This window comes from Mesocricetus auratus, unplaced genomic scaffold (genome assembly GCF_017639785.1).
Source record: "Mesocricetus auratus isolate SY011 unplaced genomic scaffold, BCM_Maur_2.0 Super-Scaffold_100011, whole genome shotgun sequence".
Lineage (NCBI taxonomy): Eukaryota > Metazoa > Chordata > Mammalia > Rodentia > Cricetidae > Mesocricetus > Mesocricetus auratus.
In genome coordinates, this window is record NW_024429195.1 from 66,870,907 (window position 1) to 66,894,568 (window position 23,662).

The window sequence follows — 23,662 nt, forward strand, 5'->3', positions numbered from 1 at the left end:
CCAAAAGGTAAAACACGATCAAAATTAGATTTCTTACTTAATATGGTTATGATGTTGCAAGACAATGCAACAGATATGCATTATTGAGAAAATGGATAGCCAAAGTAGCTTCAGTCAGAGCATTCATGTTCCTTACTTGAGAGGCTATGATAAAACTGGCTTTCAGATGAGTATCATTTATCTGGTACTGATGGTACTTGAATTGTTTGATACTTAATATGTGATATCTCTAATCAAATTTCTTAAAGGTAGATATCATTATTTCAGTCACACAAATAGCAGGTAAGAATTACATAGAGATCAAGGAACTTACACAAATTTACCGTATCTAATGCTATTTGTCTTACCCTCAATCCATAAAATGCTATTTTACGTATGTGATGGAGTTACAGGAGAATTTGAAATCAACCAGATGATCTTCATGAGTCCTCAGTAAAGATAACTTCAAGTCACAGACTAAATATTAGACATTTCATATATCATATGTACATAAGAGGCCACTAAAAAGCCAAGCTTAATTCCCCCATTTTCTGTGTACTAATTAGAGGCCCTGAAATATTAATGAACTGTTTGATTTAGAATAGGATAATACTACATGTTTTCTTACTACATGTTGCTCAGAAGCACCAAACACATCACAAGCACTCAATAAAGGTTATTTAGTAGCAAATAAGAAAATGAAATTACTGTAATATATTTAGCAATGAACTCTCCATAAGATGAAATAAAATAACTTTTAGTACTAGAACAAGAAGTGAGCCTATTTAAATAGCTATAAGAGCAAATGCATCCTATGGGAAGGCAGAGATGCCTGGCATGATTATAGTACAAAAGGTTAATATGAGGCCAGAGTGATAAGAATTTTCATTGTAATTTGATAGGTGGATCTGGCTTTCCAATTTGTTCAATACATATAATGTTTTAAAGTGAATTTATAACTTACTGTTCAGGTATTATGATATCTTCCCTATGCCCCAAACTGAAACACTAGGTACTATTCTAAAAAACCAAAATGTTTTTCCTAAAATAATATTCCTGGTGTTCTTTATAATGGAGACTGACAATATTAGAAGTCAGTGATTAAAATGAAGTGGACACACCTTGTCCAGTAGGATTCATAAGCTGTTGCTTTGGAAATCTTTGAGACTCTGAAGCATGTGTACACTTTCCAGGTGTTCTTTTGTAAATTTAAATTGGAGTGTTTCATTATTGGCGGAGAAGCCAGACTGGAAACAAATGGGGAAGGATGGTCCACAAAAGAATCAGCTTGCCAGATGGAAGTGTCCATAGGAAAACCTCAATTTAAGCTCCTGAAATGCAGTTGCTTATATGGTTCAAGGAAGAAAGCCCTTGAAAGTAGAGTTTGAAGGTTCTTTTCTCATTATTCCTTTCCATTTTTCTTTTCCTTTGCCCTCTACAATCTCTGAGCATAAGGGGAATGCACTAACAGGGACTGTTTGTGTGACTCACTCCTCTTTCTCTCTCGGTTATTTCTTTAATGTGCTCTCCAATGCTCCAAGGAGAGTAGAACATTTACTAAGTGCTCTTGCAAAGCTCAGTCACCATTTCCTCTTCTAAGTCTGTGATTAACCCACAGATGAGTGCACAAACTCTGCGTTATAGTCCAAACACAGCAGCTGGTATACAGCACCCCACGCCAAATAAACCTGCAATTCCAGTGAGTCTAATAGTCACTTCTCATCATGGAAAAGTACCAGCACCACAGTTGGTTTCACTGAGCCCATTCACATATTCAAAAGATGCTAGAATGCATCAAAAGCCCTTAACACTGTAGTTTAAAAGATGTCCTCTTGCTTTATAAACTCTGTGGTTGTTCTGGGCTTGCATTCTACCTAGAATCCTCATCCCAATCTGATGGAGAACATAGTGCCCCAACCCACACAGACACATCTTTAACTTTTAGTTAGGACTGTCACCCTTCCCTGTTGCCGTAGATCTTGGTAAAAAATAAGCTATATTTCACTTAGGATTAAGATGTTTTACCCCCTTTCATTAGCCCAGTTACTGTTCAGAAGTTTTGAACATTTTACTTTCCCAAATGATTTTCCCACCAAATGGAAAATATTAACATTTTTATTTGTCATGAAAACTGAAATGATTTTGACAATATATTTCACCAGCAGGTGGTACCTAATTTTTATAAATTCCCTTTAAACTCACAAAAATAGATCAGCAACATAAAAAATGTGCCCCCTTATCTTTACTGGAGTTTTTCTAAATCAAACACTTTCACTATTCATATAGGTGCATAAATATCTATGATGAACAGCACATTTAATAACAGGGTTTGATAGAAAGTATTTACCATGACAGAGAGAAAATATTATGACTATTCCAGAACACGCAGGATTAAGCAAGTTTCCAAAGTATGTATTTCCCTTCATTATTGGCTGCATCTACAAAAGGAAAATCCTCCAAAGAATTAATATGAACTTATTATAATGCAGCCTGCAGCACGGTTTTGTTTTGGTTTTCTTCTGTTTTGTGCTGACACTGCAATTCAGAGTACATATACTCATCTTAATAAAGGAATCCAATTATTTCACATGCAAACATGCAGCAATAAAGTCCATTACTCAGTCAATACTGACTCCTTAACATCTTTCTCTATATACAGGTTTGTATTCTCAGCTCATTAGCTTATTACTTGACAAATAGGAGAGAGTAATGAATTGAGAAAATAACTACGTACCTTCAGAGAAAACCTGCCCGATAACAATAATCCATTAGGAACCTGGCAATATCCTCTGATCTATTGCCCGCAAAGCTACGACTGGATGGAGAGTTTCATTCCCTGGGCTCAGCTCTCCAGAAGAAAACCAGCACAATTTAAATATTTCTTGGACTGTGACAGCTCTCTAGATCCCCGGTTGCATTCTGTTCCCCAGGGAAGGCAATCTGGTGTTCCTGTGTGCACAGAGCAGTGGAGATGAATTGAAAACGCTTGAGATAAATTAGGAATGGCTAAGTTAAAACTGTCTCGGCTCCAGACTCTCATCTGCAGTCTGCAAGCCTGTTTTTCTGTGAAAAAGCTAGATGGCAGGCTGCCTCAGTAAGTTCTTCTCAAGCGACAGAGAGCATTTTCAATGAAGAAAAATTCGCCCATTATCTAAGCTAATGTGACTGCTGCTAAATCTAGTATTTTAAAGTGTCTACTGGCACGGAATTTATTTGCACTATTGCCTTCCTTCAAACCACACTCCAGAATCCATACTATCAAGATATATACAGTTCTATTTGATGGAACCAAAGTTTTAGTTAAAATAAATTTTCATTTTTTCTATTTCCATGATCATTTATCTATCATAAATTTACCCTTTTATTTGCATGCATTTTATTATGTTTTCTAATATACAGACACTTTCTGTTTAACATTACAGTGTGCAAACATGAAAAATGGCATTTTATTTGACAAGACTTAAATGTATAATTCTGCATAAAGGTACATAGTTCTTAACTGTTATACAAACATCCAAAAGATACATAAAAAACTAAAAGGAAGACCTAATTCTAATAGGTAATCAAAGAAGTACATTTAAGCTTTTGTACATACCCTAAACATCAAATTATTTTAATAATGTTCTGGATTTGAGACAGGAAATAGAGTTCATCTGGTGTATTATCATCAAGCAAACCTCTAAATGATTTTTTAAATGCACATATCCTTGTCTCAGATTTGTCATATCAGAAAGAATGCAATATTTAGATATGGCAATTAAGGGCATAGAAACTTAGGAGAATATGTTCTCTTTGAAAAAAGTATCTATGAAATTAATCTTTTGCCTGCTGTATGTTTGCATGTGGCAATGGCATGTTTAACATGTGATGGTCTGATGTTTAAGCCAACTCTTAGTCTCATGATTAAGAATTGAGTTTACATTTGTTTGGGGAAGCGAATATAAATGCAATCAGTTAGGTAACAGAAAAAAATTAGATTAAAAAGTCCTTCTTTTTACTTGATCTAATAAGGAATTACAGCTAATCATTCTGGAGGATGGTGTGTACATAGGAGATGAGGCACAACATCAAACTGACTGCTACCAAACCCTCCTCCACTTCAGAAGCTCTTAGGCACAGAAAGAACCACTACTCACCAGGCTACTAATCCATGAGCCAATAAGTGTAACATGGAATTTTTAAGGTTTTACTTTCTGGATGTGACCTGCCATGCACCGATTACATACTTTAATTTCTCTAATCTGTTTTAACCCCTCATGCCATCCTTTCCAAAATCCATCACATCTTACCTATCTAATAGTAAGAATCATCTATTTGACACTTTTATGAGTCAATTCCATGATTGAACTTTTGTTTGTACTAGTCATTTATTGTTCTTAAGTATGCAAAGGGAACTGACATTCTAGATTATAATTCTTATATCCATTATTGCCAGGGGAATGATGATTCTCATCTTTACAATAAGTCATCAAACAGAAATCACAGCAGGAAATATCACAGTTTTACCTAAGCCTCTCATGCACTGGGCTTATTCTCATAGTTTTCTAACAGAGCAGGTGAGTCTGGTGAAATGACAGATATTTAGAGTAATACAATTGAACAGCGAGCAAATAAACAAAGCTTTTCCAAACCAAGGATGTAATGCACTTGCTTAGCATGTACAATATCCTCCAGTCAATACCTATCACCATGAAATAAATACACAAATATTTACTGCATGGTTAAATAGTTTCCCCCAACGAGGCAAACAGCATTCCCTGAAAAAAGAACATGCTTCAAGAAACGATGCTGAAAGATTATATCATAGATATGCAATAGAATGAGACTAGACAGTTATCTCATAGGACATGTAAATTAATTCAAATTAGTGAGAATTAAATCACAAAAGGTTCAACTGTGAAAGTTATTAGAAGAAAATGCAGGGGAACTCATTTATGATATGGGTTTTAATGATACTCTCTTGGTCATGAGACTGTGGTCATTAGTAAACAAACATGTAATAATAATCAAATCAGACCATATCAAAACCAAAGTACTCTTCTTTAAAATATTCAGCCTAGTGGAAAAGAACTCACAGAATTGGAGAAAGTATTCACCAAAATAAACGTAATAAATGAGTTTAATGTCTGGCTCAGGTACAGAAAATCAGTAGGGAGTTCAGTCTTTTGTGGGATGTCCAAACTACATTGTCTAAGGTTCAAGGAGTATCTCAGAAGAAGAGCCAGAGGAACTGTAAGATGATGGTGAGTAGTGCAGAATTGCTATCTTCTGGGTGTATCATGTCTGATGCAGTCATGGACGTAAAGCTGCTGCAGTTGACAGTACAGAGTGTTAACAAGACTGATCTCACAACATCCAGTCAAAGATGGGGAGCAGGGGTTATGGGACCTCTCTGGGCCCTTCCTTGGTATCTATTGGCTGATGAAGGTTCTTGTAAGCACAGAGGGACAATGTCTCTAAAGGTGAACACTGGTGAGTTTTCTGTGTTCCAGTACACAGTTCCGTCTACACCTACATTGAGAGATGACTGATGAAACTCAAAGGTTCACCAAACAGGAAGAATCCAAAACAAACAGACATGAAAGTGTCGCACCTGCTGTGCGGCCTGCATCCGAGAATGTAGCGAGGTGGTCGGGATAGATGACACAGAGACCGGTCGGTTGCTTTAAGAAAACTTTATGCTTCCCAAGTCAGCTTAGGAGGAGATTTTAAGTCGGCTTAGGAGAGAGAAGTCTCAGGAGAAGTCTCTTTCCAGACTTCTCACCCTCCTGGCTGGTGGTTTAATCTCAGGCCCCAGAATCGGGGAGACACCGCGGGGGGGGGAGACAGGAAGAGGCATCTAGCCATAGGGGTGTGAAAGTCATGGTATCTCAGTGAGCAAGCCCTTATCTGAGCCCTATCAAGAGCTTTAAAGCACTGAATTGTTTTCAGTAAACATTACACAGATGCCTGCTCCCAGGCCAAAGGGGAAGTGGGTTTCTGCTCAAGGTCTGGTGTCCCCACATGAAAGTTTGAAAGGAAATTATTAATAGAAGAGAACATAGAATTGGGATGAGTCAGGGTTAAAGAGGACGAGGCTGTGACCATGTTGAAACACATCCATGTACAAAACTAAAAAGTAAATTAACTCATAACATATATAGAAAGAACTACTGCAGTTCCACAGCAACAACAGCAAAATACTAAATGATCTCCTTTAAAACATGTTTAAAAGACTGAACAGTAATTTATGCAAAGAATATATGTGGAAAACAATGTCATTAGCAGATGCTCATTATCATTAGCCATTAAATGAAGGCAGGAAAAAGGATACTGCGATGCTATCTCATCCTATTCAGATGGACAGCTTCTTGGCTAGACTTTAATAAGTGCTGACAGGATGCTGAAAACTTAGAATTCTTCTCTAAAGTGTGGAATGTCAAATGGTAAATCCAATATGAAAAACTCATGTAGTTGCTTCTCAAAAATAGAATTAACATACAGGTCAGCATTTACACTTCTCAAAAGAACTGAAAGTAATTGAAATATATCACGATTGTATATATCCATTTTATATCAGTACTGTACACAACAATCAAAAAGTGGAATTAAAATGAATCAGTCACTAAAAGTAAAAATTGATTGTTTATGCATGCTTTCAGATTTAGTAATCATCAGTCACCCACAAGATGCAATGTCCTTGAGAATTATATTATAAATATGTATTTCTTATTATATGTCATAGGATATTCTAAATTTAACCACCATTTCTGCCAATGAGACTAATTATTAATCCCACAAGTATCCATCAGAAGATCCAATAGTGTGCATAATTACAGCACAAACAGATGCAAAAAAAAACAATTGTGACCTTTTATAATTTCATCTATGGACCTGCAATTTTTAAAAGTATTTTAAAATTCTGAAATATTTTAAATGGGTTTTTTCCTTAGAATATTTGAATTTGTTATTTATCTTCATATTCAAAACCAAAAGACAAGCACTCATTTCCATGAAAACTGATTAAACAATTTGAAAGGAATTTAAAATTTAACCCACATTGGAATTGACATGCAATTCAGGAAAGTTTAAGTTCATAACTGTTAAGAAACCCCTCTTATTTCCAGTGTTTTTAAAAGTCCCTGAACTATCTAGTTACAGTCTCTAACAAATGACAAGTGGTGTGTGAGATTTATAAACAAATTTATGAGATTTCTTGAATTCTATTATGAAACAATATTCTCTTTGCAGGTAACATTAGCTATGTAGGGATAACACAGAGATATTGATACACAAATATATGTAAGTATCTAAATCCTCAAAAATAAATGTCCATAGAAAATGTTGACAATAAAAGCCCAATTCAAATTAAGAAGATCTGACTTTCCAAATTGAGACTTCACATATATAATGATGAAGAACATTTGAAATATTTCTAAGCACAAATGAATGTTTTGAACTCCTTATTTTCAAAACCATTTATTTGATGTTGACTAATATGAACCCTTTATATTACTAGGCTTTGGCACGATGTTTAGATATATGTTTACATGTAGGATGATTAAGGCTGGCTAGTATCATCTCAAGTATATTCATCATGCATATGGAGGTTGTGAATTTGTGAAACATTAAAATAATCACCATGTCTCAAAAGCGAAAACTAACTCAAATATTAAACTTGTCTTTAAATCATGAAGGACTCATTGATATATACAGAATGTACTTATGACAGAATGAAAACATCTGCCCAATTGTCAAAGTAAAACTATGTAAGAATTTAAAACATTAATACATTCAAATAATATACTTTTAAATATTTTATGGACAAATATTTATTTCATGTTGATCTGTGAGAATAAAGTATTGTTCTATTTGTAAAATAAAAGTGGAAATACATACATAGACTGCTAGAACCTACTAGAAGTAAAAAAAAGTTCATCAGGAAAAAATTACATTTTGAATTACATAATTTCCTAATTCAAGTTTCATTAAAATTCTTTTTTTATTTTAATTAGCTTGTTTTGCATGTCAATCCCATTTCCCTCTCCCTCCCCTCCTCCCGCACCCTCCCACCATCCCCCCCCATCCAAGAGTTCTCCCCTGTTCGGATCAGCTGTCTCTGCAATTTAAATCTTATTACTTTGTACCAAATTCATGCAAGCATCCTGCATAAGTAATACATGAATGGGATACCAAATCTAGCAAAACATTACTCTTTCAACTATCAAAGTTCTCAAGACAAAGATCCTACACAAGTGATATACTTGAAATAACCTCTAAGCATTGTTCATAATTCAAAAATTCTTGGAAAGCGTGAAATGTTTTGTCCTGTATATATAGTTGAAAGAAATTGCAACAATATACCAAGAGGGGCATTGTATTTTACCCTGAATTATTTTATATGCTGAAGGTGAGGATCACAGAGCAATATGATACTCTTTAAAGTCACAGCATTATAGGGAATTCCTGAACAACCATTGTATAGTACTACTCCACTTTCCTTTCATGTCTGGTTTTAAAGAAACACCAGCCATGCAGAATTCCTAGCAAAGCCTTGGAAAACAATAAAAGTTTAAATTTGTGAGAACAATATCCTCAGATATTATGATTAACACCCATCCATTTCCTTATTTACTTGTCATGTCCAAACTCTGACAGGCAAGTGTGTGTGTGTGTGTGTCTGTGTGTGTCTGCATGTGCATGCGTGCATGCACACGTGCGTGTATAGGTGCCAAAATAAGACAAAAGGGAACATTAGATGCCTTTGAGCTTGAATCAGAGGAAATTGTAAGACTCTGATGTGGGAGCTGAGAACGGAATTCCATCCCATGCAAGAGCATCCAGTTCTTTTAAATTCTTAGCCATATCTTCAGCCTCCAAATATTAACAATTATTTGTACACTTGGGGATTTCCAGTAAGAAATTCATGAAGAGTAATGCAGACAGTTACTGTATCTTAAAGAGAGTTCAGTAAGAAAATCTCAGAGTCAAATGAGAAAATACACACAGAAGGCAGAACATACGACACAGTCATGAGAAAGTGCCAATGAGAAGGAAGGCAGTGATCTGAAAGTAACTAAAGAGACTATACAGCATTATATTTGGTGAAACCAAAAATTAATTTGCTTCATGAAGATATGCCCATATAAACCTTAGAATAGACTGGCTATGCCTTGCCCTTCTTCAATGAACAAGCCTGTATCTTACTGAAATCACAAGCAATGTCTTGAACTGCCTCATACAAAGCACAAAAGAGCCAGAAAAATAAAATAATTTTCTAAATTCAACATGTTAAGACTATCAGCTCTTTAGAGAATAATCTAAAAGCTTCCTACTGTGAGTTCATCTCAAAGAAGCTACAGGTGGAGTGGGTGCGAGAACAGCTTTCAAGAACACAGATGATTCCATCAGATACACCAAAAGATCTAAAATATGAAGTAAACGCATGCAAACATATTCAGTGTATGCTAAGGTACTAATTCGTTATTCTAACTTTATTCTTACAGTTAAGGGAATATTAATGTTGTCCTAAGAATTCCTAGTACAAATATGAAGGAAAAAGCAGCAAATTTAATCATTAAATTTCACCAATGGAAAAATCACATTTTGTCACTTTCTATTTAACATTTGTTATTTTTTCTAGAGCACCACAGGCATTCCCCATTACATCAGCTGTCCATGGTTTAAATCTCTGCTTTGTTGTAATGTGTACAGGATTTAATTGTTTTTGAAGGCCATGAAATTTTGAGCAATGCTGGTTAGACAATTCATTTTTTTAAAAAAATATTTATTTATTATGTATACAGTGTTCTGGCTGCCTGTATCCCTGCAGGTCAGAAGAGGGCATCAGATCTCATTACATATAATTGTGACCCACTATGTGGTTTCTGGGAATTGAAGTCAGGAGTTTTAGAACAGCAGCCAGTGCTCTTAACTGCTGAGCCATCTCTCCAGACCTAGATAATTCACTGAATGCTGAATTGTCTCCTAATTTTCCCCTTATGATTAGCCTATGTGAATGAGTTTTTAAAGGAAGAGCATATTTTTGCTGTTATATTAAAAGTGTGTAACATAAAAAGAATATGGCATATATTAATTTTGATCTCTTGGCAAAATGTCTTCTGTTACTGGAAAATTATGTTACTTTTGTTTTTCTTCTTCTATTACCTCCACTTTTTGGTTGAAGTTACTATCAAGACTCGAAATTAAGGAAAGGAAATTTGGGTTTTACCTCATTGATAGTACAGTATTTACATCAATTATTTGAGAAGTCTTTAGACTCTTTATCTCAATTTACATCACAATCTAAGTCAGTACAGACTCATGAATATTCTTCTACATGCTTATGCGTCCACAAAAACTCCTATCCTTACAGTTTGCTTTGTTTTATTTGAAATTTTTCAACTGTGGGGCAAGAAAATGCCTCACAACATCTTGTCTATTTCTTACTGCATCTTCCAATCAACTGCTTCTCCTCAAAGTTCTGTTTTCTTTTTTTTGTAGGGAAGAATAGAGAAAGCAATACTTGGCTCATAGGAGTGCTCACTGATACACATATTTCTTAGAACTCTCAATTAAAAACACAAGAAAATATAGGTCTGTATGCACTCCATGCAGGCTCATGTATCTTTTAACAATTATGCATGTACAGTAATATCAACATCAAGCTTTATATGAATGTAAGCTGTTCTGCCACCTTTCTGATCTTCTGCCACCATTCTCGATCTTTCTAATCCACACAAGCATGTATTTTCTTATAAACTGCAATTATAGCACATAATTGATGACCATGATTCAGTTATCAGTAACCCAAATATTATGCTGATTAATTCCATTGTATTGAGATCTGGAGAAATGGTTCAACCAATAAATGTACTGATGTTCTTAAAGGACAGACATTCAGTTCCCAGCATCCACATGGTAGCTCACAACTAAATGTAACTTTGGTTCCTAGGTATTGAAAAACCTTTTTTGACCTTGTGAGCACCAGTAACACCCATTGTGTAAAGACATACATTTGGGCAAACAATCATAGACACCAAAACAAAATAAATAAAACTTACAAAATATTTATATTTTTGGTTTTTCAAGACAGAGCTTCCCTGTGTAACTTTGCAGACTGTCCTGGAACTAGCTATTATAAACCAGATGGGTCTCAAATTAATACAGATCTGCCTGCCTCTGCCTCCCAAGTGCTGGGATTAAAGGCATGTGCCACCATTGCCCAGGAATACTTACAAAATATTTTTAAAATCAGTCATATGTATATACCTATGTCAGCATCATTCATAATAACTTCTTATCCAATCATTATTTTTATTTTATTCATGACTATCAATATTTTTCATATATCAATTGGGCTTTTGACATTTTTTTATTAAGGTTTATTATTAAATGAAGGAAAATTGTATTTCTTTTTTCTCCAGATTATTACATTCTAATTCTTTAGTAAGTCTTAACATTGTTAGAATATTGTTTAATTGAGGTAATTAAGACATTAAGATACTTAAACCCTAACCAAGTAAGGGATATGCAGATCTTTCTTTTCTACCCCTTAAAAACCGGGAAGATTTTATGATGATAAAACCCATAAAGGTTAGCCCCAGGATTTCATTGCCAGTCTTCAAAATCTAATTTCCATTTAAATATTCCTAATGCTATGATGACATGGATTATATCACATCATTACATTCTGGCAGTTATTATGTATGTTTCCATCCCTGAGAATGTTCATGGCAGTTTTCCTTGTAATCCCTACTATTTTAAAGGTCAAAGATGTATTTCTTAGGGTTTTTTTTTTGCATGTATTACTCTTCTTGTTGAAGGTGTATAATCAGAATTGAGTGTTTTCTACATTTCTGGATAGAAGCAAAAAGTCTGTTTCCTGGTTTTAAATTGCCAGCCATTAACTACAAATTCCACATTTCAAATTTTAGAATGGTAGCAAAAATGTATCATCAGAATAAAATCTCTTTTTAATGAGATATTAAATTGTATAAAATAATAATATTAAATGGTACATAGAAAAGACTAATAAGTAAAAAGCAAGCATTAAAAATGCATGAATATAATTTTAATCCATGTAAAACTTGGTGACTTGTTATACAAGTACATATATGTTTTAAATTGTAAACATCAATTTGTCATTATTTTATATAATCATATAAGTGATAGCATATAGAATGAAAACAGAAATTTTTGAAGGTATAATATCTGAAAAAGACCTTAACTTTTTAAATATTGATCTATATAAAAATCTATATTTATAATGTACTACTATGGATAAACTACAAATATCTGCTAAATCTGACAATTACAATGTTAGAAAACACAGTAACTTCCTTAATTTAAGGAAGTACAGAGAGATTTATAAAACATGCAATTTTTCTACACTTAACTCTGAACCATAACACTGGCTGAAGCATACTGGTGCCCAACCCATCACAATAGGTAATATCCAACTCAATGTGAACCTCTCACAAACTAGCTTAATGCTTGGTTCTCTAAAATCCAGATACTTAATCTCATTATAACCAAATGTAAAAATAGTGACAATTTAAAAATATCCCAGAAATAAATTATATCATCAGAAATTAGTGTTATGCTATATAACTATGGTAACCGAAAGATGATGATAGATTCTATAACCAAAATGGAGTACATTATTTTAGAGACAATTTGCTATGTACTGTGAGCTACAGAACTGCAAAAGAAAGATATGATGTCTCTTCATACAGTGATTCCAGCCCAGTGGGCAAAATCCTCTTTCTCTGAATACTGATCTTGACCTATTTACTGAAGCCCTTTATTGACAATGCCATTCTGGTATCCAGTCTTCTGGGAAAGAATAGGGAGAGTGAGATACATAACCATTGCTTGCTGTTCACCTTGGTATGAACGTGCATAAATGTTTTCAAACAAAAAGGCTTAATTCTCCCATGGTAAAATCAGCCTTCAATCAATATTTTTAGGTGAGAAAACAAAGAAAATAAATTTGCTTTACATGTGAAAGGCAATGTATTAGTTAGTAAGGATCCATCTTCCTAATTCCTTCTTCTGTAAAAGGGAAAATTCACTGTGACATCTACAGCAAGTGGAAAGCAATAGTTACTTTCAAATCATATCTCCTGCATCTGCTTCTGGTCTTATTGTGTTCTACACATACCAAATTACTTCAAGTTTGTTTGGTCTGCTCTATAGGATGAAGTGTATATAAGAACTAGAACATTCAGATAAATCCATTTCTGCATTATGAAACTGGGAAGTGAATGCAGATTGTATTTGAAAAAGTAGATTTGTACTAAAGGGGAAAAAAATCAGACACACCAAATGGGGTGAGGTGTTTAAGATTTAAAAAGAGAGTCTTGCATGGAAGAAAGGGTTAGGCTGCACTTGGTCCCATTTTCTCTCTTGCCTGCCACCTACAGCTTGAGTGTATGTAAATTTCAAAAGAGTTCAAAAGGAGCAAACAGTAAGCAATACTCACTCATTTCCCACATTTGTTCTGAAGCAGCTGCACAATAATCCCTAAATCCTTGCCATTACTTGATTATGCAGTTTAATTAGCACAACACTAATCATTGAAGGCTTGAAGTTTTTCTTCTCAGCTCCTATGACCCTCCAATTCACATCTCTGAATGCTGAAAAAATGTAATATGTGCATTTACCTTGAAAAGTATATGTTTAAGAGAATATTGATAATTTGTTTATTAATGTTAAAAGTTTTGCTTGAAATTTTCTATTGTTACATGCATAAAAATCCCATTTTCATTAAAATTCCCTTTGTGATGGAGATGAGAGATGTAGAGAGATGTAGATTTCTTTTATTTTTGCTTTGGCTATATTATTTGTAAATTCAAGGAGTTCTCACTGTGAATAAATTCCTAAAGTATGAACCTATTATATCAACTTCTCCTTCAGATGATTATACTTTATGTCTTGTGGTAGTTTGGATAAAAATGGCTGATAGGGATATGCACTATAGTGAGGTGCGGCCCTATTGAAGTAGTTGTGACCTTGTTAGAGGAAGTATGTCACAGGGGGCAGGAATTGAGGTTTTAGATGGTCAAGCCATCCTGATACAAAGAGAGCAGGAAGAAAAATAAATGAGCCACAGAGCCTGGCTTGAACATCTGAAAACTCAACACCTACCCCCAGTGACATACTTCTGCCAACAAGGCCACATCTCCTTTGTGTATGAGTACAGTGTTTTTGCCAAAAGTAGTGCTAAACACTTGAGAAACATCAGAACTCACAGACACCATACAGCACTCCTTAGTAGAGTTCACAGAGTAATGGAATTCTCTTTTCCCTTTTGATGAGAATGGGATACTAAACTCATCCAGACCATCCATCCTTTTTGTTCAATACTGTTAATATCACACACATTGAAAAAAATTGGCGCATATACATTTATTAGGTTTTTTGTTTTGTCTTCATTTTTTTTCCTTTGGTTTTTCGAGATGGGGTTTCTCTGTGTACCGTTGGAGTCTGTCTTGGTACTCGTTCTGTAGAGCAAGCTGTCCTTGAACTCACAGAGATTTTCCAGCCTCTGTCTCCCAAGTGCTGGGATTAAAGGAATGTACTACCGGACTTATTATGGTCACATTGTCTTTGGAGTCTATAAACTGTACTGATACTTAATGACTGTTTTTATCCCTCAAGAAATAATCCCCTTTGTCTTTTTTATTTTAATTCGAAAAAATTTTCTTTACATCTCAATTCCAGTTCCCTCTCTCTCCACACCTCCCCTACCTCCCACAGACCCTCTATCCCTTTGCCTTTCTGCTCAGAGATAATAGATTATTGTTTTCTTATAAAGGAACTTGAAAGCATAAGCTGTATAAAAGATCAAATGGAGTTTTAGAGATCTACAGAATACTCTACAGCTTCTGACGATTTTATTTTCTTTCCAAGGACTCATGGCAAAATTAGAGCATATTGCACCCTATAAATAGCTTCACAAATGCAAAGTAACCAAAATAACTCCCTGTAACTTATCGTATTAGAATGTCATAAAACTAGGCATCCCTTGGTCAGGAGACTACCATATAATTACATAGAAATTAAGCAATATGTTTTTGAGTGACCAATGTGTTGCTGAAGAATTCAGAAGAGAAATTTGAAGCTGTTAAAATTAATTGGAAACAAAAATGTAATTACCAGAACCTGTAAGTTATATATGTATATGTAAACTGGAAGAAAAGTACAAAACTTAATGATGCAGACAGTTGGTTCAAGAAGATAATCGTCATTGGCACCCTTCCTAGCTAGCAGAAACAAGCAAATGGGACAAAGAAATTTAATCAACAATATTAGAGATGAAAACGAAAGCATTTTCAAAAGAGACTAATGAAATTCAGGTATCATTGAGTAATTCTGTATAAACCTAATGCCCAACAAATTGGAAAATATAGAAGAAGTGAGTCAATTTCTACTATATTACATGCAAAAATTAAACTGAAGGATGAAAGCAAGTTAAACCAAAAACAACCACTAAAACTAAAAAAGTACAAGTCTAACCAAAAGCTGGACACAGGGTAGACTACATAGATATGGATATATGTGTAGATTTAGATGCTCATAATTATAAAATAAAGTAATGAGAGGTTATTAAAATTTGTTAGCAAAGAATATATGTGAGGAGTTGAAAGGCAAAGGAAAAGACATAAATTATTTAAATATAGTATTCAACAATGAAATTCTCAAAATCTAAATTTAAAAATTGTACAATATTGCCAAAATGGTTTTATTCCAGTAACACAAGAGTGATTTAACATATATGAATCAATAAGTGTGACATAGCATATTTATCATTTTAAGGATATATATATATATCATATTATTTCAAAAGGTACAGAGAAGGTTTTGACAAAGCTCAAGATCTTTTGATAATGAAATATCAGAAGAATGGCTAGCGAATGTCCCTTCCATTATACAAGCTATGTAAAACTGAAGACCTGAGTTCATTTCCCTGAATCCACAGATCCAGAGTTGTGCTCTGACTTCCATATGTACAGTACACCTTCCCACAACCACACACCACATAATCACAATGTTAAAGAAAGTGTGTTATGAACATTTTGAATAAACTAAAAGTAGAAAGAACATACACCACTGATGTGAAAGTTATATATAAAAAACCTGAAGCCAACCTTTAGCTCCATGAGGAAGACCAGAAGCAGAAACTTGGGAATGAGAAGGAGTCAGAATCCATTTTTCTCTATTCTATCAATATAGTACTTAAAGTAATAATGCAAGAAAAAGACAAAGATAACAGGAAGAAATTAAATATCCCATATTTTCTGATGATTAAAATTTCATGTTTGAAATACCCTAAAGATTCCATGAGAAAAGTTTTAAATCTGATTAACAATTTCAGTCAAGTGCCAGAACAAAACAGAAATGTCAGTATATCCCTACCTATTGATAATAAGCATGTCCCAAAATAAATCAGTAAAACAATTTAATTTACTGTAATGTCAACAATTAAATATAAAGACTAAACCTTCTTAAGTTGGTGACAGACTTCTTTGATTAAATTATTAAAAACAATAGAAAAAAGTGACTGTCCATGCACAGATGGGCAGAAATGATACATTAAAGATAGTTATAAACCCAACAGTGATGTAGACACTCAGTGAATCACAATCCCCTTCCCCTACAATGAGACTGATGAGTACCTTATATGCCAGCATAGAGCCTTCATCCAGTAACTGATGGAAGCAGAAGCAGAGGGTCACAACTCAGCACTGGGCTGAACTGCTGGAATCCATTTGTAGAGAGGGAGGAAGGATGAGCAAAGGGGTAAAGACCATGTTGGGGAAAGCCACAGAAACAGATGATGTGAGCAAGTGGTAGCTCACAGACCCCAAACTGACAGCTGGGAAACCAGCATAAGCCTGAACCATGCCCTCTGTTGTCAGTTGGGGAGACTGGGAAGTCTATGGGGCCTCTGGTAGTGGAACCAGTATTTATCACTAGTGCATGAATGGGCTTTTGGAAGACGATTCCCTATAGAAGGATATTCTATCAGCCTACACACGCAGGGGTGGGCTTAGACCCTACCCCAAATGATGTGACAGATTTTGATGATCCCCCATGGGAGTCCACACCCTCCCTGAAGAGTGGATGGAGGTAGGATAGGGGGATGGGATGGCAGAAGGGAGAGGTAACAGGAATTGGTGTGTAAAATAAGATTGTTTTTAATTTAAATAAAATTAATTTAGAAATAATATTAAATCCATATATCATTCTGTGGACAAATTCTTAACTCAAAGTAAAATAAAGGCAGAAATATCATGTCTGAAACTAAAGAAAACGCAAGGAAAAACTTCAAGATATGCACACAAGCAATGACTTTCTGACCAAAACTTCAACAATCCAGAAATTAATTCTAAACTATACATATTGGCTTAAATAAAGTAAAAAATATTCTGTATAGCAAAGAAAACAATGAATTTAGTGAAGAGATATCTGATATGTGGTAATAAAACTCTTCTAGTAATACATATATGATAGAGCATTAATATCTATAATACAATGTATTATTATGTAATGAAGTTTTAAAAATAGACAATTATTAAAATTATGGCAAGCTGTGCATTAAAAATTTCAGTATTTTAACAGTCAGGAAAAAGTAAATAAAAACATATCTGAGGTCCTATCTCACCCATCTAATAATGGTCATCTCTTATAAAATAAAAATAATAATAACAAAAAGAAGGAGCAAAACCAATGTAGTATAAACAACACAGAACACAGTATATGACTCCCTCAAAATACTAAAAGAATTGAACAATATCTCCAAAGATGAACCTTTGGTAATATTATATTGAGGATAAGAAACAGTGTCTAATTGGACTTGAGGCTTACTCAATCGGGAGGAATTCATACCTGACACTTTAAGTTCATACCACTAACCATGCCTGCTGTGACCTAAAAGAAAACATACTATTACTATCTTCCTAAACCAGTATAATTTCTAGCTACATTCTAAACACACCAGAGTGGTGAATCTGTCACCCATCATAAGAGAAGATTATTGTTTTCAGTAGATGGAAACAACCGTTACAGAGAGTCACAGCTGGTCAACATTGAAGAAAGAACTAATGGTGTGGTTTCTTGTCTCACCTGTTTCCTCTACTACATACCCTCTCTACCAAAGGTTCTGGAAGCATCTTGGAAAGGAGACAGAAAGATTCTAATAACCAGAGGATCAAGATGACTGTAGATAATGTCAATGACATTGGTCAGGAAAGATGTACCCATGAAGTTTGAACAATATATGAACCAAAACATGAATATGAACATTGACAATATCATTTGACAGGTCAACATCAATGGGAGAAACTCACAAGGCTCTATCTCACTAAGTGAACAGCTCCAGACAATTAATAACTGTTGAAATGTAGAATCTGTCTTCCATTCGACTGAGCCCAAAATTTGTTATCCTATACGAAGGTCTGTACGCAAATCATATACATGTGAACAATATTAAATTGACATAACTGAATGTTTTATATATTGATATAAATTTGATAAATATATACAAGAAATGAAATTACCTAAGAAAATAAAAATAAGGAAACAATAGAGATACTATAGATGAAGTAAAAAAATACATGAAAAGTAAAAAGACAGAGTTTTTATATAATTCAATTGAAAACAATATCTGGCAATATTCCAAAAAGTATGAGTCATCATGGTTCAGAGAAACTTGTTTGTCTATGTTATTGGTTTTGAAAGTACTAAGGTATGAAATCACACCTAAATTAAGGAATGAGCCATTAGAGGAGTAAAGTGTGACACAAATACTCATGGAATTTCAATGTCTTAATGAAGAATAAAGTTATCGCATTGCATGAAAACAGACAGAAATTTAGATCATTGCAGATCAGGAAAGAAACCAAACTCAGAAAATAAATATTGCATACTATCTTTCAATTACAAAAGGCAGGCAAACAAGAGAAAGTAACAGATTATATGACTAGTATTGAGAAGTAGGGAATATAGTGGCAATGAAGAGGTTTAGAATAGGGAAACAGGACAGGAAATTACTTTAAATTTATGTGCCTAGATATAAGACTATGCCATAAATTACAATTATAAATCAAACACAAAAGATTTAATATATTTAAAATATGTTAAACTATATCATTATTCTTAATTCATTTTAATAGAAATAGGTTGATTTCATTCAATATATTCTGGTTACATTTTACCCACCCTCTGGTATTCCCAGTTCCTAAGTTCCTACATACTCCCCCTCCCATCTTGATTCATACCCTTTCTATCTCTTTAGAAAATAAACAGGCCTGCTGCTTGGCTGTGGATCGTTGCATCTGCTTCCATCAGTTATTGGATGAATGCACTCTGATGACAATTAAGGTAGTCACTTATATGATTACAGGGAAAGAGCAGTTCAGACAACCTCTACACTAATGCTAGGAGTTTTAGCTGTAGTTATCCTTATGGATTCCTGGGAATTTCCCTAGCATGAAGTTTCTCCTTAACCTGTTAGTGGCTCCTTACATAAAGATATCTGTTTCATTGCTCTCCTGCTCCATACTCCCCCACCTAGATCATTCTGTTCCCTCATGTTCTCATCCCCCATTCCCTCTACTTGCATCTCTTTCATCTGGTGCGGACACACATAGTCCTTGTGCATGCTGCCTCAGTCTCTGTGAGTTCATATGATCTTTGATCTTTTCGACTTTGAGGGTTTTGTTTTCTATATGTCCACCATTTTCTCTGGTTCTTACAATCCTTATGCCACTTCTTCAGTGGGGAACCCTAGGACCTGAGGGGATATACTTAATGGAGACATCAAATTTAGAGCTGTGTGTTCAAAGATCTCTAACCCATTTTATAATGTTTGACTATATGTCTCTGTCCTTGTACTCATATGCTGTAGGAGGATGCTTCTCTGATGATGGGTGAGCAAGGAAGTGCTCTGTGAGTATAGCAAATGTCTTTAGGAGCCACTATCTTGCTACATTCTTTTGACAAAAGATAAGTGTTGGATTTTCACCTAGGTCCTAGTCCATCTACTCTTAGCTTCTTAGCCACTCAAGCAGCATCACATCTTGATTTCATCTTACAGAGTGGAACTTCAATCAAATCAGATACTGGTTGGTTAGTTCCACCATCTTTTTGCTAATAGTAGACCAGGATATCATGCAGTCAGTTCACCATTGTACATCAAATATTTTACAGCTGGAATTTGTTTAACTGTTTTCCTTTGATAGCTTGCAGAATTTTTCTGGTACCATGAACAGCCCATAGGTGATTAAGGCAGATTTAGGTAGGCTCCTGATGGTATAATGAGTTGTGTAGGTGTGGTCTTCAGTAATAGAACCTTGCTGTTAATCTGTGGCAAGCTAACAATAGCTTTGGTGATAGCCTGATTGTTTTGGCTTCTATGTAATACTTTTGGTGAACAACTCCATTATATAAAACCCACTCATGAACACTCATTTGGTGACAAGACACAGATAGTTTGGGGTCTGTTTTGCCCAGTAATCAGTTATTTCATTTAGATTGCCTTTATACATGCATGTAATTTAGTAGGCTTTTATTGTATTAGCTTTCAATATGACCCTCAATCGCCTACTACTTGTCTTTCTCCATATTCCCTACTTTGACCCCATCTTCCCTACCTTCCATTTGATATTCTCATTTCCATCATTAACATCTGTCTGTCTATAACTATTTATTTTGTTTCCCCTTAATAAGGAGATCCATCCCTCTTCCCCAGTCAACCTACTCTATTCTAATATCTGTGGTTATACATATTATAGTTTCCTTATCATTTATTTAACATCTAACATCCACATGTCAGCAAATACATCTCATATTTACTATTCTGCATCTAGATTAAAGCAGCATGATTTTTTTCCAGTTACCTCTATATATTTCATTATGCATTTATTTTATTATATGTACATTGGTGTTCTGCCTTCATGTATATCTAGGTGAGTGTGTTGGATTACGTGGAACAGAAGTTACAGACACCTGGTAGTTGCCATGTGGATGATGGGACTTGAACCTGTGCCCTCTGGTAGAGCAGTCAGTCCTCTTAACTGAACCATCTCTCCAGCACCTATTTTATTTTTGTAATGGTTGCCTAATGTTCCTTTGTATAAATGCACCACAATTTTGATTCATTCCTCCATTGACTGACATCTAGATTGTTTCCAATTTCTAAATATTATGAATGGAGCATAAATGAACATGGTTGAGCAGGTGTCTCTGTGGTGTAATGAAGCTTCCTTTTAGTATATGCCCAAGATTGGTGTAGCTAGATCTCAAGGCAGACTAATTTGTGTAGAGTGAAGTCTTCCTGTCAACCTGATTCCAGAGCTACATCAGTCCCAAATGAACACACAGGAGCCTATATTAATTATGAAGCAGTTGGCCATTTGCTTAGTTTCTTATTGGCTATGTCTGATTTAAGTATATACCACATAATTGTTAACCTAAGTACTTCTCTTACCTGAGAAAGGGGTCCAGACCTCTTATTCTTATGGCGTCTACATCATGATTCCCTGTGTTTCTCTTTCCCAGAATCCTCCTCAACTCCTAATCCCACCTATCTTGATTCTCTATTGTCCACTAGTGCTTTATTGACATATAGACAGGACTTTCCCATCATCTTTTCTTTTTTGTCTAAATAAAAAGAAAGGTTTTAACTTTAGCATAGTCAAATTATGTATAACAAAACAGTTATCAAGTAAGAACATAGTTATAATATTTTGTCCATTAACATTTAGTAAGATTTAAAGAAAATATCATCTATCATATCTTTGTGATTCTAAAGTCTTATATGTAGCTTATCTTTTATCATAACTAAGGAAAACTATAATTATAACTATCTGTCTTCTCCTCCACTAAAGACTACACAAGGATAATATATAATCCCTAGAATTGACAGGCCCATCTCACTGCCTGGACAGTCACCCAAAGTTCCTTTGTAACATTTGTGTTGTCATCCATTTTCAGCCCATAGGCCACAGTGAGTCTGGAAGACTACTCAGCAAAGCAGGAAATTTCAAACTATCCATCTGCATTGGTAGTCTATCATTCATTTTTCTGTGTCCTGCAGAAAGTCTCGTAGACTCTTCCAGATGCAGGAAACTTGAAGGACAGTTTGAGTTCAGCAGTCCTACATGTCCCGTTTATATAGCAATAGTCAAGCAATCCAGGCAAGGGCAGTTTCTTGCCCAAATGGCTAATCTTGCTATGTAGAAAGCAAACTCCATAATGAGTTTCTTCGATGCCCATCTTCCTCTCAGACATAATTTATGCTGCAGGAAGCAGACATATCTCACTGTCAAGAAAAACCCTAAATCATTTTAAATGCCATTTTCTGAAGGTCTTTGAAAGGTTTGAAGACTGTCTATCTATCTTAAATATATCTCTGTATATCTAGAAAACCTAACTAACCTAACTATAAGTTCTGACTATTATAAGTAATTATCTATAGTCTGTATTTAATTTTGCATTACATCTTAAAAGATCAGTATAAGCACAATACTTAATCAAGAGGAGAAATATACACATCACAAAATTGACCTTGAATTTGTATCAATAAATGAAGAACATACCAATACCAAGTATTCATTTCCATATCATAATACCCCTTTTACAATTAAAAAGAGATTGGTTGTGATCATTAACCAATTATAAGCAACCACACTCATATAAAAACAAAGATGTATAAACAATATGGGAATTTGGATGTAGCTAATTCTAAACTGCTTCCTGCTGGAAGGGGGAGCTGTTCATACCATGGGGATCATGACAAAACTCAGAAACCTGTGTAAGTCCTTATTTTCAGGGTCTGTAAGGCTGTGTCATCTTAGCTGTGGCACTTGGGCCACTGCTTCCAGGGTATTGGGTCATCAAACCACAGAAGTCTGGAAGGAATCCCCAATTTTCCATTTTCTGTGGAAACACAAATAAAATATCTTTTCCAAGGTAACATATCCTTATACTTAAATTTTGAAGTGAAGGTATTTTTAAAAGATATAAACTGAATTAATTTAACAGCATTTATAATGAAGACTACTTTAGCAGTTGTTCTTTTAGAAATCAAAAAAATGAAAAACATAATAGTAGACAGTATCCAGACTTTCCATATTTACATGGCTTATTGTCGCGTCTGCTGCACAGCCTGTGTCTGAGAACGTGCGGAGGGTGTCGGGGATTGACAACACAGAGACTTGTTCAACGATGTAAAGAAAACTTTAAGCAGGCCCCAAAAAGGTTCAAGAAAACTTCCTAAGAAAGGCTCCCTCCAGAAAAGCTTCTGCTCTCTCCTCTACCCTGGCTGGTTCTGCTCTGACACCAGAGGTGGATGTGTGTGGGTTTTTGAAGGTGCGGTTAGTCTTTGGACAAGGTCGAGGTCAGGGCTGTTTCCGTGGGCAGGCCTTTTCCAGGAACTTATTGTATCGTTTTTAGTAAACATGTTTTTACTAAACATTGTCTACAGCTGCCTACTCCCAGGCAGAAGGGGAAGTGGGTCTCTGCTCAAGGTCTGGTATTCCCACAGCTTATATTACTATTTCTTTTACTTTTATTTATCTATTTATTTATTTCTCTGAGACAGGGTTTCTCTGGAAATCTGCCTGCCTATGCTTCTGGAGCAAATCCTGCTGGCATGTGCCACCATAGCTAGTTTCTCTATTAATTTACCACTATG

At 34.9% G+C, this 23,662-nt stretch overlaps 1 long non-coding RNA gene across 1 annotated transcript in view; it reads right to left on the minus strand.

Moving 5' to 3' along the window:
* The window catches only part of LOC121143298, a 475,484-nt gene extending 472,450 nt beyond the window's left edge, over nt 1-3,034 (minus strand). The window contains exon 1 of the long non-coding RNA XR_005880506.1: nt 2,714-3,034. This is a non-coding gene — a long non-coding RNA (uncharacterized LOC121143298). The remainder of the gene's footprint in view (nt 1-2,713) is intronic.
* Nucleotides 3,035-23,662: the final 20,628 nt, after the last annotated feature.